At 29.3% G+C, this 17,034-nt stretch overlaps 1 protein-coding gene across 5 annotated transcripts in view; it reads right to left on the bottom strand.

Annotated features, from left to right (window-relative positions):
• The window catches only part of ITP (ion transport peptide), a 66,378-nt gene that overhangs the window by 21,407 nt on the left and 27,937 nt on the right, over window positions 1–17,034 (bottom strand). The window contains exon 1 of one of the 5 annotated variants that reach the window (XM_085197656.1): window positions 13,359–13,515. The exons of 2 other annotated variants lie outside the window; for them this stretch is intronic. The gene's annotated coding sequence lies outside the window, so the exon portion shown is untranslated. Of the gene's footprint in view, window positions 1–369; window positions 506–13,358; window positions 13,516–17,034 lie in introns of those variants that run through there. 2 more of the 5 variants (XM_085197652.1, XM_085197655.1) reach the window with 2 other exon arrangements.

Here is a 17,034-nt window from a genome sequence, read left to right as displayed (position 1 = left end):
CAAAACAAATGCACTACTATAACAAAAATACCTACAGTGTTGACGTAAACGCGGTCTAATTACAAAATAATGCTTTAAATAAAACCCATGAATCAATATCGAGAGAATTCATTATTGCAATTATTTATATAACTCAGTTCTGTTAGTTTTTTGTTATTTATAGAATATCCGCATATTATCTTAATGAGTGAAGGTAATACAATCTATCATATATTAGTCATAGATATTTGTTAAGACATTAAGTATGTATCTTACAGTTTCTAAGAAATCAATAATAAACGAAAATATGAAACTTTTTAGTTGCGTGAAATTTATTTTCTACGGATATTTAATATAAATATAATAAATGGCAATATCTGCAACACGTACCTTCGAGTGATAAATGTGTCATGTCGTCGAGTGCCGCCAAAATTATGCACCACTAATAATAATTAAAGCAACGCGTCTGCTGTCTTTGATCTTGTGAAATTTCTAATTTATTTAACATTTTTAGTTTTATTTCCTAAAATAAAACCTAACCCCTCAGTAGGATGTTTCAAAAGCCATTGGCGCCAAATCACGATGACATATGTTTTACGTTTTTAAGACACAGATTCTAGTCTTTGAGTCAATTTATAATTATTCTAGTCTTATTAATTCTTTTTTATTATAGTTTATTAATATCATTTTAATTGTATTTTATGATTACCTATGACAATATATCACCTGCGTAATGTGAACGCTACTTGAGATCACGATATACTATTGTGTACATTGCGTAATATCTGCTAAACCTGTTTAGAGTCACTGACCCACATGAGCCCGCGAACCTTGACAAAATTGTGTTTTTTTTTATATATAGGATTTTATAATTTAATTAGAATATTATAGAACTATAAATTAGAAATGAAATTTCTAGAATTAGATAAGAATCTGAAAATAAAAATATAAATTAATAAGTAAGCTAATTTTTGAATAAGGCTTTACTCGCCTACTCACAAGACCGCTTGTATGTTGAAATAGTTCAAACATAGTAATTAAGACAGAGAAGATTTTGACTACAATTATATAAATTTACCTGTGTTATATTTTTTTTACTTAAAAAAACCATATCCATCTCAAACAGCTGATGAGGTCAATAACATCTTCATTAACATATTATATAAATAATCTTTTCTTAGCAACGTTTTTATTTGTCTACGTTCTTACGCCTATTAATATAATTTAATTATATGATTACTTTGTAATTACATTATTTATATTAAATAGTAGTTATAATAAAGGTAACGAAAATGTGTTGTTTACGTATAAATTTTCTAATTTTGAAGTAAACTTTTATGCAGTATCTGTAGCGACTCATTTATCTATTTGATCATTTCAAAATATAAAATAATTGGCGTCTCAGACGTGATTTTCTAATCTTGTTATATCGTCTGGCAAATAAGTAAAGTTGTCAACGCCGTCTGGTCAGAAACATTAACTTTTTATTTATTGCTAAACAATCCTTGGATGTTCTGCGAGAGCTTTAAGCCTGGCAATTCTCCAAATGTACTCTTATCACTTGGAAAGTTTAATAATTTTTCATTCACGCGCCGAGTGTGTGGGCATCCCATTCATAAATAAGATTGTTCTAGACGAATTAAAGAAATATATACAATAATTAAAATCTTATTAACTTTTTATGGTTTGTAACGTTCGCATTTGAAACATGTTATGTAAATTAATTTATATAAAATAAATATTAATTTTAGTATTTCATATTTTATGGGTTAAATATTTATATTAGCCAGTAGTACGAGATATCTTAAATAAATAGAATTTATTTTATTAGGAATAATTTCTAAAATTATATTTTGGGATTTGATTTTTTTAATCTGTGTAAATATAATGGCGCCAAATCGAGAGTGATGAGTTACGATTGTTATTTATAAATTGAAATTAAGAAAAAATATAATGTGGTTATTTATGTCTCATTATTAATATTTTTTTATCATTAATAATTATTGGTCAAGAACAATGTCCTATTGTCCTAATATGAAATCTATTCCCAGTATTAAAATTGTCACTGTGGAATGGCTTGCTATAGCCAAATATCAATCATATCCCTTTAAAATAAGTAACTATATTTATAATTTTCACAATAAATACAACATACATATGTATATCAAAGTCACGGCCAGATGATATATATTCGCACATTAAAAGGAGATGTGAGATAAATGTAACGCACTATATTTATTTCGTGATTCGGCAGGGCCTCGAGACGACGCGGGTTCGATGCCGGTCAGATACCGAGGCCGCAGTCTGCAATATTATACATATAAAAATTCTACTTTCTCTCAAAAAGTGATTTCAAATTATAATAGAAACAATTAAATATTACAATATGTAAGTAAAAAAGCTTTGATTTTTAATTTTATTACATCAATTTCGATATCCGTTTATATTATGCTTAATAAACGCAAACTTCATCAGTTTTCTTTTTAAGCTTAATAAAACACCGTCTAGACTGCCACATGCCAATGAAACAAGAAGAAATATAAATTTATTTCCAATAACAATTCAAAGCTATTCAAAATCAAAAACCCACTTGCGAGAGAGATGCAACAATCAAGTTAAATAGAGTTAGTTGCAATAGAATTTATAGCATTTTAATATAAATAACGAGTGATGGACGTGTACTATTGTTTGCGTCGGCCGTGTCAACGTACTTTCAATGCTATTCGCTTTGAATAATGTGAGGACTCGCACGCATGCCACTCACATATACGTAGTATAATGAAATATACGTATATTTACTCGTATATAGGTAGGACTATTGTGTGTGTTCTTGCAACTGAAAATATGGAAATTGACCTAGTTTTTTTTGTGCAATAATTTTAAAAATAGTTTGTAGAGTTGTTAATTCTGAGAGACAAATTCGATTGTTTTTAATTGTTTTCATTAGACAATGCGAAAGGAAATAGGAAAATTTGGCGGAAAGTATAGAACAGAGTGCCTTACTACTTCCTGCCTTAGGTTCCTGCCTCCTGCTGTGCGGTAAAAAGCGTGAAGCTGTTTTTCATTAAAAGCTACAGACAAATACTTCAGTTCTATTTCTATAAATAGATTATAACTTTTAATTTGAATGTTTTATAAGACTGTTCCGTCCACGGCGCAGGAGAACAAGGGTTCAATTCTTACTCGATTAAATGAAATATTTCGTTAATGAGAATGAAGTGTCTCAACACTACACTCCCAGGTTCCCTTTGCCTGCTATGAGCGAGATACAGTGTCAAAAAAAAAAAGAAACCTAAACTAGATATAACCATGAAGATAAATTAATGATTTCAGTATTCATAGGGATGGAGCGTTGAGACTTGAGGCAATTGATATAAAGTTGTTAACTTATTATTACATGTTGCTATAAACTCTAGTGTTGACTGCTTTAACAAGAGAAATAAACCCGCCTTCTGTGATAACTAAGCAATAAGATATATACTTTGAATCTATTTCAAGTTTGATATATTTTTATCATTGTTTTTCACATTATAAGGTAGGTGGAAAAAATAAATTGATGGATCGGTCTAGTTTCTACTTAAGAAATTATATTGATTTAACCAGATATTCCATAATTTCATTCTGTTTAGAGAATTTCATAAATTTCTTCAAATTTTAAGAAGTAGGTTAAGTTATTATTATTTAAAAGAGATTTAAAGTTGCAGCTTTTACACATGGAAATAAAAAAATAACGAATATTTAAATATATTCGTATAAATTGATAACAAAAATATAAAATCTAAATATAAGGCACTTACTAAAGTACTTTATCAATTTTAATAAACACGATCATCTGTCGAATTTATTTTTAGAGCGTTTCATGTGACAATTTATAGCTTAAGGGATGTCCTCCACTCTGTCTAGAGACTATCTAACTAGGTACTTCGTTTATAAATATATTAACAATTTTCTTTTCCTTTTGCATAACGACATTTTGAAATACTCACTTGTTAAGTTGTAATATTGACATTTATAGTAGTTAAGTAAAGCTATATATATAGTATATATTTTTTCAAAAAGTTCCTATATATACAAAAAGAATCAATCAATTTCAAATCAAACCAGTAGTTCCTGAGATTACCGTGCTTAATCATTCTCCATCTTCCATTCTTCCTCTTCCATTTTACAATATTAACTGAGATAAATGAATAAAAAATATTACACAATAAATTATAATTCTATTTATGGAATAAATAATAACACGTTTACCATTAGAATAAATACTTAACTCACACTTATGTATGTATGTAGATGACTATTAATTTATCACATACAGATACCGAGGTCCGAGGTACAATAAGACAATGCACTATGCATTTCTCGACAATGAATAATAGTTGTTCCTTTAATTTATCATTTATATAAGCATCAATCACTCAGCCGCCCTTCGCGGAGACTCTATAGGGGATATCGAATATCTGACCCAAATAAGCAATCTTATGTTAAGATTCAAATCAGGCGCAATATATAGCGGGAAAATATATAAGAAGTTTGTAGCGTATAAATAATTTAATAACCTTAAGTTACGACAGATAAAAATAAATAAATACACACAGATAAAGATATAAATATTTAAATTTATTTTCTGTAAATAATGATACTATAACTCTTGATGTTAACTTTCATTTTGATTTGGCACAGATTATTTATATTATTACATCTTTGAACTTTAAAAGCTTGCCACACGCGTAATATTTAATGGAACCGTAATATCAAAAGGAAACAACTGACATATCGTCGTTTCATTTCTGAAATATAGATGTGCAATGATCCTATTTTGAGAAACGGATGCGTAAATTACATTTTAAATTATCAGCCATTTTAAATTCAATGACAATCGTATCTTACAGATCGTACTAAATAATACTATTTTTGCGAGAACGTTCAAACGATTTTTTTTATTAAAAATATTACAAAACAAATAAATTAAATTTTCATAAAGAAACATAGTATATTCAACTAAATGTATATAGGGCCTTTTTAACATTGCGTACGCGCAGGTCGACTGATTTCCCCGCGGCTAGTGTGCGTGTATCGAGTTTCACATTAGTGCGCATGTGTGCGTGCGTCGCGGCAGACTTCTTGGCAACGCACTCTGTTAGGGTGCGTTTAGATTGAACCGTGTTAAACCGCTTTTTTATTATATATTAATAGCATTTAATCGCCAATTACTATCCATTATGGGGTAGAGACCTCTATTATAGTAGAGCATAGCTAGTTTTTTTAAAGTTAGTAATTGGTGTAATCATCATCACATACGGGTGATGAGTAGCTTATTAAAGATAATAAATGTTGGTAATAGAATGTAAACTATTCTAAGACACGCCGATACGTTCACATTCAGCCTAGTTAGCAGTTTTCTAGTCTCGTTATTTTATAACAGTTTACGTTTAGATTGAGCGTAATTTGATTTAATTACAACGAAGTTAACCGAAAATAACCAACTAATATAACTTTGGAAGGTTTAATATAGGCGATTTGTGAACGATATCCTATGATTTTGTACATATTTAATAACTAACTAAATATTACAAATAATTACCTCTAAGAGAGATAAAAATTTTATATACAAAAGTTATCTTTATCTTTAGATAATATACTATAGTAAATGTTGTCAAATATAGAAAATGTAAATTTCTATATATTTACATGTATTTATGTAAATGTCCAGTCCTGTACGCACCTTACGTGGCGACGGGTGTGTGTGTGCCACAGGCGGAGACTACACGACGCCGCAAGCGCTAAAACTACCTCTATTTGACACAGAGTTTTATTCTTCTTAGATGCAATATCATCGGCTTAGAGTGTAAACCTACTGCAGGCTATTAAATAAATAACTATGAGTGATAAAACATATTTTTAAAAAATATGAGTTTATTAACTACAATTAATTATTAAAATTTCCAGAATTGATTTGTATTCGGTGCTATATGAAATACAATAAAAATAGACTTTGTATTTTTTTATTAATAATGGTATAAAATTACATTACATAAGGAAAAAACCAAAGAATTGTTTTAGCTGGTTTTCACTCTAAGCCGACGATATTTTTAGTCATATATCTTACTATTTTTGTATGTAAACGATGGTGTTAAAGTAATATACGAGTATTGAACCCTTCTAAACGTACCAGAGCTAATTGAAATTGTAATTAGTATCTAACAAAGATAAACGCACTGTCGCACGCACAGAACGGTGTGTCACATGCCATGTTAAAATTATTCAGGCCACTGACAGCTGCAACATTGTCAATATATATATATGAATAAATATGTATGTATATCTTTATGTTAGTTTTGCATTTCGTGATGAGTGCATGTAGATGAGATATTGTTTATATAATTTAAATCTTGGATAGTGCCACTATACAAGAATATATTTTTTTTTAGCTTCAAGTTGTATACCTCACATAGCAAGAGAACCTAGTGTTAGGACACTATATTCCTATAATAAAATCCTTCTGTGGGAAACAGAAACTTCAAAATTACGTTAATAAAATAAAATATGCAAATTGTCTGATATATGAAACTAAAGAAAAACAAAAAGTTTTTGCAAGCAACCTCTTACGTAAAAAATATGTATATTGTATATATATATACGCATTAATATGCCATGGAAAATTTAAAAGGTAATTTCCGATAAAAACAAACAAAAAAACAATTTACAAAATCAAGGAAGTTACCCGCGCCCTTGGGTGCCTGTCACCCTTCATTATTAGTATTATTATACTTAATTGCTTTATATTTTATGTATATAAAAACTGATTGATATATGTTCCGTCTGTCTGAATCTGTTTCTAAAATTATATATTTTTAAAGAAGATCAGCTTTTTGATATATTTAAAATATTTGTACGATAACCCCTTTTATAGTAGACTTTGAACGAAACTTTCTATTTCAAATAATATATAAATAATAATATAGTATAGTTAAAGTTGAAAGTTTAACATTACTTTAAAATGCTATGGGATACTAAGACACAGATATATATTCTATCTAAAATTTATTTTTTCAATTTTTTGAATATAAGTGTCGAGAGAGCATAATGACACGTCATTCGTCTCCTCTTTCCAGGTTACTCGCTACACCTTCAAACCCCCTATAGATTCTAAGCACTTACTTTTTATTTAATTAAAAATTATTATATAAAATAGTCATTTATAGGCTCTAAGATAAGAATTGCGTTTGTTTCCGTATAAACGAGGTAGAGAGATCGTGAGAGGCTTCGGTGTGGCAAAATTAATCTAAGTGGAAGCAGCTTGCTATCGATTTAATTAAGATACCTTTCACTGCTCACGACAGAGAGACAGAGGCCGGACACGCGTTTCTGTTCATTGATTTGAAATCTTGAATTAAATCATTTGTTGGATGTAATTCGAGTTAGTTTTCCAATTATAATTGTGAAATTATAGCGTAGATTGAGTGTCAAAGTTATTTATTTATAGTTATTGTTAACAATTTATATTATATTTAAAGTTCATATTAATAATTTATTTCTATTAATTAGATTAACCATAAGCTTTTTTTGTTTGAGCTGTTAGGTTCTAAAAATGTTGCCATAATATGACTTTTTCAATTTTTTTCGTAATAAAATTTATTTTAAAAATTTTTATTAAAAGACTGCAATAATAATTGTTATCTATATAATTAATTTAGACTAAACGCTATTTTTAAAGATATTTACATTGAAAGAGAAATATATTATGTATTTGTAAATATTTTCACATTTTAGATTTATATGTTACGTGCGCAACTTTTAATTATATAGTGTAAATGTCTCGATTAATCTACGTCTTTATTGCATTACCTTATATGATTAAGAGAACTAGGTGATTGAGGTTTTAGTTGCAACATGAGTAATTTATGGTTATTACGACTGTTTGATACTGCGAAATTTTAATATAAAATATTTAGATATCTTAAGATAGAGCTGAAAGATTGTATTTTTTGACTCTAATATATATTATGTATTTTGCAACATTTAATCTGTAGCATTCCTGTTTTAGTTTTAATAAATATTTATTTGACATCGAGGTTTTATAACAATTTTTGATTGAGATTTTATGAAGCTTCGAGTCTACTTTAAAATCTGTATTTAGTCAGTCAGTCAGGCGCTAACGAAGCTCGCCAACAAGTTTAAGGTGAAAAGTTGGCAACGATCGCGTTTAAAAATACATAATTTCCGTTTTACGATGTCAGTTTTGCGTCTTTAGTTTTTCCTCTTAATCGTAATTTGTGTGGGAACGTCAAAACGGGCACGTTTCCGTTAGATTATGTTTCGAAAGCACATTTATTATGGATATATTATAAACATCTTTGCAAAGTCATGGCTTGGTCATTATCTTGATTGCAAATTCGATTCTTATACGAGAAAAACAGTGAGAGAAGAAATTACTTAGGATTCACCGCGCGAAGAAGTCTCTGTGACCTGTGACTCAAGTGTAAATTAAATCTATGGGACCTCTTCGACAGTCTTCCGCCATACTCCTCTTCCTCCTATCCTCCTCTCTCTCTCCTATTTCCTTCCTCTTTCTGCCTAACTTAAACTACATTTTTTTAAGATATTTTTTCTTTCATATTTATTGGAAATCGCCATATTCTTTAGCGAGGAAAAGGGAAATGCTCCACGAGAGTATCTAATATTACAACGTTTACTCCATGTCTATAAAAAGTACACTTCGTAATTCTACAACAAGTTATAAGTATATGGTGTTTAATTTTCATAATACCAAGCCAGTTAGGCCGGTTGCTGGGATCGTTGGCAGTCGCCGCTGAGTCTCGACTGCTTGATGGGAGGTACCTATAGCTTAAAGGAACTACTAAAATATTCGAAATTTAGAAGATTATGCTCAAAATTTTATAGGAAAGTGAAATAGAAGAAAGTAATATCTATTAATAAATAATATAGTTCTGTTAATTTATTTCATTTTAGAATACAGACATTTTCTAATACTTTAATCACTATACAAGTTCATCTGGTCAGTTTATTCTAGGTTAATATTTCTATTTTGTTTTAGCGGTGACCTTAACCCGCTCACAGCAAGGTAGGCAGAGTAACCTAGTGTTAAGACACTCTGTTCCCCATTTTCCGCCGATTTCTGAAGGCATTGCGTGTTGAGTGGCAGAACTTAACACGACTGGCCTCAAATATTACTTAAGGTAATTTAATATATAAAATGTCGAAAATGTCGAAATTCTCGCATTTCCACTTTCATAAATATAATTTATATTGTAAAACATGATGTAGGAAGCGAGCAATGCTCTGTTCGTGGCACAAATTAGTGGGGTAGGTCAGATGACGAGTGCACTAATTTCCTGGTAGTGGCGCGGAGTTGGTTTACATCACAAATGTCGAACGACTGTATATCTCTGACCGTATATATGTATTTGAACCATGTACCTACATGATTCTAATTAAAGTGACAAAATTATATTTGTATATATTTTTTTTAATTTTACGCAGTAACCCGTATATTTCAGGGTGAGCAGAGGGAATCTAGTGTTAAGACATGTGAGACACCTAGTGTTATGCACCGCCCAATTTTCAAGACATTTTGTGTTGATTGGCGAAAGACAACGCTTCCTTTTATTTTCTTACCAGAACGAAGAAAATTAAATAATAAAATATTTGTATAACTCTTTTTAGATTATATCCTATTCTGCTTGCATCTTACACATGAGACATTTTTGACATGTAGAAGGAATTATTTGTTCTACTTCTGAATATTCAGTAATTAAAAATATTTTTTGAGTCATTCTAATATTAACTTATATTGAATTAATCAAAAGTTATAGCAAAAGAAACTTTAAGAGGAAAAAAATAAAGTTATAAATTGAACTTTTCTTGCATGCTAAATGAGACAGAGTGAATCATTTAGTTTTTACCCGATTCCATTCTTGAGACGTTAAATTATTGTAACCTCAGTGGTTATGAGTAAAAGAACAAATATTGTTTATTTATGGTAAATATTAAAAAACTACTTTAAGGTAAAAATATTTTCATTCAATTTATTTTTTCCAAGAACGTTATATGGTCATCAATTTTTATTATTATTGAATTTATTAATAGACAAAACACGCTGTATATTATAAACTTCTTCTGTATATTATTAAAAAAATAATTGTGTAATTATAAGTATCTATAAATTCAACTTTTTTAATAAATAAAAGACACGTGTAAACAATAAATATGATATTCACATATTGAAATAAAACTAAAGTGATAATAAAATTAAATTTATAATTTATTTTATTATCACTTCAGTTTTTTTTTAATTTATAGCGGTGCGCTCGTCTGCGGTGTCACGTTACACTGCCAGGTGTTCAAAATTATTTAAATTTTGTCCAAATTCGATACGTTTTTAAGTTCAACATTTGTTTTACTTTTATATAACAAGAAGATGCCGACATTTGTCTCTTATTTATTACCATTTAATCTGGTTCTAATGACTTCTATTTATTATGATGAGAGATAATTGTGGAGAACTTGACTTTTATGGCGTTTTCTAACAACATTAGCATTAAAAATCACTGAATCGGTCGTATCATGTTTTTTTAGAAGATAACTATAAATTCTACCTGTTATTTATCTACAGTAGTTGTTCTGGTACTAATTTATATTAATGTAACTAATTTTTATATAGATAAAAATTAAATTCATTCATAAACTAAAATCGAATAGGTTATTCATTATAATGAAGGGTTGGTTGGATTGGTTTTAATAATTAAAACTATATAATTATATTCGAACAGAGTGTTCAAAGATTTCAATGTCACTAAATTCAATATTTTTTTATTTTTAAAAAACGAGTTTAAATTTAAAAAAAAAACACTAGAATTCTGAATTCAAAACGAATATTATGGAGCTACAGCAGAATAACAGTGTTGATTTTAAAAATACTCTAATTATTTATTTTTAGATTATTTATATTTAGAAAATAATATGGATATATTATTATATTTATATAGACTGTTTTAATTTTACATTTAATTTTTTTACTTTATATTTTAAATTGCACTTAAGTGAATAAAAAGTAGCATTCGAGTGGAATGACAACAAAAAAAATAAAAGAAAAAATAAAAAATGATAAAACTAAAGTTAGAAGAATGAAATCCCGTTGAAGTCTTTTACATAGAGATTTTATTATTTTTTATATTTCACTTTTCTAGAATAAAATTAAGCAAAAAGTATTATAAATGTGAATACGCTCTTTAATTATATCAAGTCAATTTAAAATTTAAATGCACTCTACAAAATTAATTAAATTTTATCGCATTATATTTTTTATTCATTTTCATATTTATAAAGATTTCAAATATTATTTATAACATATTACAATTTTAATATGCGATCTATTTTTGCAATAATTTTAAAAATCTCTTCAACTTCGTAATTTTTATGATTCAGTTATATTTTTTAAGTATTTCAGTTACGATTCATTGCAATACGACAGAGTAGGTAAAGAGAATCTAGTGTTAAATCATTTAATTCTTTATATTTCATAGGAATTCGAGGCATTGCAATCTGAGTAGAGGAACTAACTCTACGTTGCGTTTTCTTGTATTAGACGGCGAAAATTAATTGATTTGAGTGGTAATCGAACTTTCAAATATCGCTTTCAGATACTATCTTTCCCATGCAAAGCGATAATTTTTTATATTTTAAGAGTATTTAAAATATCTTAATTAAGTTTTTTTATCTTATATTTTAAGTAAATGTCAGCAATTAAAAGGTTTTCTGAAATAGAAAATTATAAATTTCTCAATGATATAGAGAATACAGAAAACATTTCCAAACTTTATGTTAAAGAGAATGAATGGACTTGACCTTTCAACTTAGGGTTTAGGTAGAATTTATAATTATATAAAAAAATAAGAGCTTATACTGTTAACAGTATCTGATGCTGCTATTTAAAATTTACTCTAGTTTGCCAGAATATCTATTAAAATTTAAAAAAAAATGTATTATTATTTTTGTACTTCCATATTAACATTAATTGATTATCCTTTACATTAGTAATATTTAGCTTTAAGTATTTAATTATATTTAATATGTGATTTATATTTTTCTGATGATATTTTCGTCATTATATTGACACAGAATTACTTTGTAAGTATAAAAAATATGGCCGTCGTTTAATAACGACCCTGAGAGGTGATTCACGTGAAGAATGATTGACAAGATAAACATACATACGTGATTACGTGTTATAACGTGTATAAAGTAAATTATACATTATTTAACTATTATGAAACGTATAAAAATGATATAAGGAAAGAAAAGTACAGTCCGTCCGTTTCTGAGAATATAGCGGAGGTAAAAATATATTAATTCTAATTAATTATATTTTTTATAATGATTGGTTCAAAAATCACAATTTAATTTAATGATACTTGTGTTGATGTTTATTGCCATTGCAAAAATATTTAACGTTTTTCATATTTAGGTATATTTATATAATTAATACATTTAATCCGATTGGCATTTAACTCGATTACGGGCCAATATTTTAGTAAATTTTCCTGTTTTATATTGATAATTATAATTTCTTTCTTTCTATTTAAAATTATATAAAATACATGATGTACCCTACCCAACGTGTAAAGGTATTCAATTACCAATAATATTTTATGACCATATATTTTTTATTGATGGTAACTTTAATTAAAGATATCTTTGGGACATGACTGACTGATCACACCAGATATCGGTGAAGATTACGAAAGTACTCTTGCATTTCTCCAAATTCCTGATACGCTATATCTTAATCTCCACTGGCGCCGATATTGACGTAACTGATAAGATCCTATAGATAAGATAATATAGGCGGTAAAATAATTATTAAAATATGGCCATGTATCTTATGTAAGTTGTAAATTTAATAATGCAAGTGCAACGTGTTATACCTACCGCGCGCGATCCGATGAAATTTTGTTTATATGACATTTTTTATCTTTTGCGTTCAATTTCTGTTGATTTTTAATTAATTAATTAAATGTACAAAATAAAAAAAGATAAAATATATATATTTTAAAATATACCTATTGCTTAGAAGGTTCGTGTAAAGCATAACTTTAAAAGTTCTCCATGAACTTTCTTCGCTTTAAATCCTTTTACCTTTATGTTTACTTATCTGATAATCAATAAAGGTAAATAAACCATAATAAACATTTCACACAGTTACTATGGACACGCGAATCAACCATCTGTTGGCTGAACATGCGACTCTATCCTCTATCTTCAACCAAGCACGAAACAATACCCTATGGCATATATATATATAAGGACAGCCAAATAATCTCATATATTAATATATAGAAAATTAAAGAAAAACAACTCACGATTATATCCAAAAGGTAAAGCACAAAACACTTATAGCAATCGTCGTATATGAGACACTAGCGACCGAGCTACCAGCGAACGTGCGTCCAATACCGCGTATTTACAAAGTTTGAGCGCTGCCGATCCCTCTCGTAGTATATATTAATGGAGTATAACCGCTGCCATTGGTCGGTCCGCAACGCGCCCGCCGCTTGACTCATTCTACGTCACAACGTGGAAAGCCTGCGAGTTGCACATACGTTTTTTTGTACCGTTGGTTAATCTAGTTTGGTTTTCGTTTTTTTTTTACGGATTCCGTTAAAGCGTATGTTTAATTTGTAACGTCTAAGTTTATTTAGGTTGAATTGACATCTCTACTATAGTTGGATGTTGGTTATAAGATTAGATAAATCATCTTATTTAATATATTTTCAGTACTGTCATTATTACAGTGATTGATGTAATGTATTTAGTTTATCAATATACTAAGATATCGATATAATTTTCGACTTTCAAGAAAATCGCAGAAGAGAGTTCAGCCACATAATACGCATTGCCTGTAGAATTTGGCGGAAAGTGGAAGACGGAAGTGAAACAGAGTATCTGAACATTAGGTTCCCAGGTTCCCTCTGCCTGATATCTTTATGTATATAGTAGGGTACTATATACATAAAGATATCACGAACTACTTATGTTTTATATAGGAACTTATGTAGAGATAGGCAAGTTTTGAATAAGGAAAAAGTATCATATCTTCTTGTCTTGTCAAATTTATATGTATTTTATTGATATGAATGACAATTTCCAATAAAATGTTATACAAATAAATATTACAGGCACACTTCAAATTAATTCATAATTTTATAAAAAAATAATCAGCTTCACACTGTATTCCACACACAGTAGGGTAGTCAGAGGGAACCTAGTGTTAAGACTTACTCAAAATTTCGATTTTTTTAAAGGCATTACATGTTGAGTGGTGAAACTCAACTCAATTCAAATTTTGCCCTGGTACCAGAGCGAAGACATATAAATAACTAGCGGCCCGCCCTCGGCTTCGCCTGCGTGAACTACGTTATTAATTTCTGTCTCCATCAGTACCTACGTCCTATAAGTGACGTCTATGCAAAATTTGAGACTCCTAGCATTTGTAGTAACGAAGTTTCATACAAACTTTCAACCCCAAATACTACCCCTTAGAAGTCGAATATTGCAAATTCCCGTCTTAGCGAGCACCTACGTCCTATAAGTAACTCCTATGCAAAATTTGAGATTCCTAGCACATGTAGTTTCTGAGATTTCGTGATGAGTGAGTGACCTTTCGATTTTATATATATAGATAATAAATAATAATTAATTCACTCAAGTAAGTATCGAACCCACAACCGTCGCGTTACATTCACAGGCTTGTACTCCTGCACCCTACAACCTCAATAATATTCCTTTTATATAAACTATTTTTATTTATACTTTATAAAAACAAAACACACACACAACAAAACAATGGCTACCTGCAATAAACATTCACAGATAGGTTTATCGTTATCGCGTTATGTTAGCGTTACGAGATGAGATGGCGATATTACATTTATTTGTATTCACTTCACAGCGTTTCGTCTAATGTAGAGAGAGGCGTTATTTATTGGTTTTTGTTTGACATTTTTAAAAGAGAAACCATGGAAACTGAAATTTGGATGATATTTCACTGTAACATATTTATAATTATAATTTAATAAAATGTTATAAAAATATGTGAGTATTAAATTAGTAAAACGATTTCTTACTGAAAAAACCGTTGGATTAAATATTAAAAAAAAAAACAATAAGACGACTACGTTATGTTTGTGTATGTTTATGAATGTTTTGAACTTTTCTGGAAAAAAAAACAACTTGTTAATACTGCCTCATACCTTTTTCTGGAATTTCTCGTAAAATTAATCGATATATGTATGTTTTTTATACAAATCTATGAATTCACGAACAAATCTCTACAATCTGAGATAACATTCGTATTACATCGACATCGTCATATTTACGTGGCATTCAACTATAAACACTATCATAAATATGAAATTAGATAACTTACATACAAATATAGTTAAATTATATAAATTATAGTTATAAAATTGACGTCAAAGACTCAAATTAAGGACATTGATAAAAACCCTTGAAGAAAACTAGGAAATAGGAAGATTTGAAGGCAATATATACCTAATATAATCCATTTTTAAGGTAAAATTTTGTATTTGCTTATTTATTTTAGGTATTAAATATTTAAAAATAGGAAACATGTGATTTTATATCTTATAATGACGTAGGTTTAGTAAAGCTTAAAATAATATTTACTGCTACTTACTTTACTTGCTCTTAGACATGTTAGTAAACAAATATACTATTGCAGTTATTTGCTTCACAGTTTAGCCCGTTTAGTAAGGCAGGCAGAGAGACAAAACAATCTGTCCTTCTCTTTTCGCCCCAATTCAAGGTAATGCGTGGTGAGTCGCGAAACTCAACGCCAGGGTTTATTATCTCTACAGAGGGAAGAAATGAAAATAATTCATTCTTCGAATGGGAATCGACAATCAGAAACTGACATCATTTTAATGCAAAATTAATAAAAAAAATTGCAGTTAGACATATACGCGACAGGCCTTGTACTGATATTTATAATATACCTACAATTTTCTTTATCTTTATCTTTAGGGAAAACCTAATGATAATGATAAGGTAGCCCGCTTCAGTTGCCGCCGATTTAGATATATTTCGTGTCATTAACATAACGCCGCAAAGTGACGGGCAACGGCTGGATACGAAGAGCTGAAGATCGAGCTCAGTGGCGTGCCATTGGAGAGGCCTATGTCCAGCAGTGGACGAGGACAGGCTGATGATGACGATGATGATGATGATGAACATAACGCCGTGACAATTTTTAGAATGAAATTAATTAGGCCAGACGTGGCACAGGGTTACAGGCTTGTGATTGTAAACATGAACAGGTTGTGGGTTAGATCCCCATTTGAGGAAATTAAATATTTAATATCTTCATTTATTAGCCCTGGTTGCGAGGCAAAGCCTGGCGTTCTGGGGAGTGGAGTGTTTTCACACTAGGCAAAAAAAATAATAAAAGACTTTATCCAACAACGTTAAGCCGAACGACAAAAAAGTACACTTGTTAGGTATTATATATATATAAATATTAATTTAACTAATAATTTTAGAACATATTTTTATTGAACGATCACGGAAACAAGAAACTGGTGTACATTTTTTATTACTGCGAGGCCCGACAAGTTAATTGAAATTAATTGTGAATTGATACCTTCTGCATCCCGAGAATTCTGTACATACCGGTTTTCCTTACATTTTAATGCAAATCGAAAGGAAATAACAGTTCTTACAAAAAAAATTTGAAGTTCAAAGAGAAGCTTTAGAAAGCAGACACTTTTCCACCAAGCACTAAGCGTGAACCTTTTTTTTTTTACTTTAAAAGCTCCATCCAAATTCAAAACATTGTGTGTTGAATGGCGGAATTAAACGCCGCAGTATAAGATAAATTTACGCCGCTTATTTCTGTATAAAGACCTGTTACACATGGGTACATCTAGAAATATTTTCCAAGGGAACCTGCAGTTTAGTTTTGAACAGATTGTGTCAAAGATTTTTTCTTGATTTTTCAGGCATAATTGGTTTTTTGGT

Source organism: Heliconius melpomene, chromosome 14 (assembly GCF_056956725.1).
Source record: "Heliconius melpomene rosina isolate 202511_hmr_F chromosome 14, ASM5695672v1, whole genome shotgun sequence".
Classification (NCBI taxonomy): Eukaryota; Metazoa; Arthropoda; class Insecta; order Lepidoptera; family Nymphalidae; genus Heliconius; species Heliconius melpomene.
The sequence above is the reverse complement of the archived record's forward strand: the minus strand, read 5'-3'. Positions and strand labels throughout refer to the sequence as shown.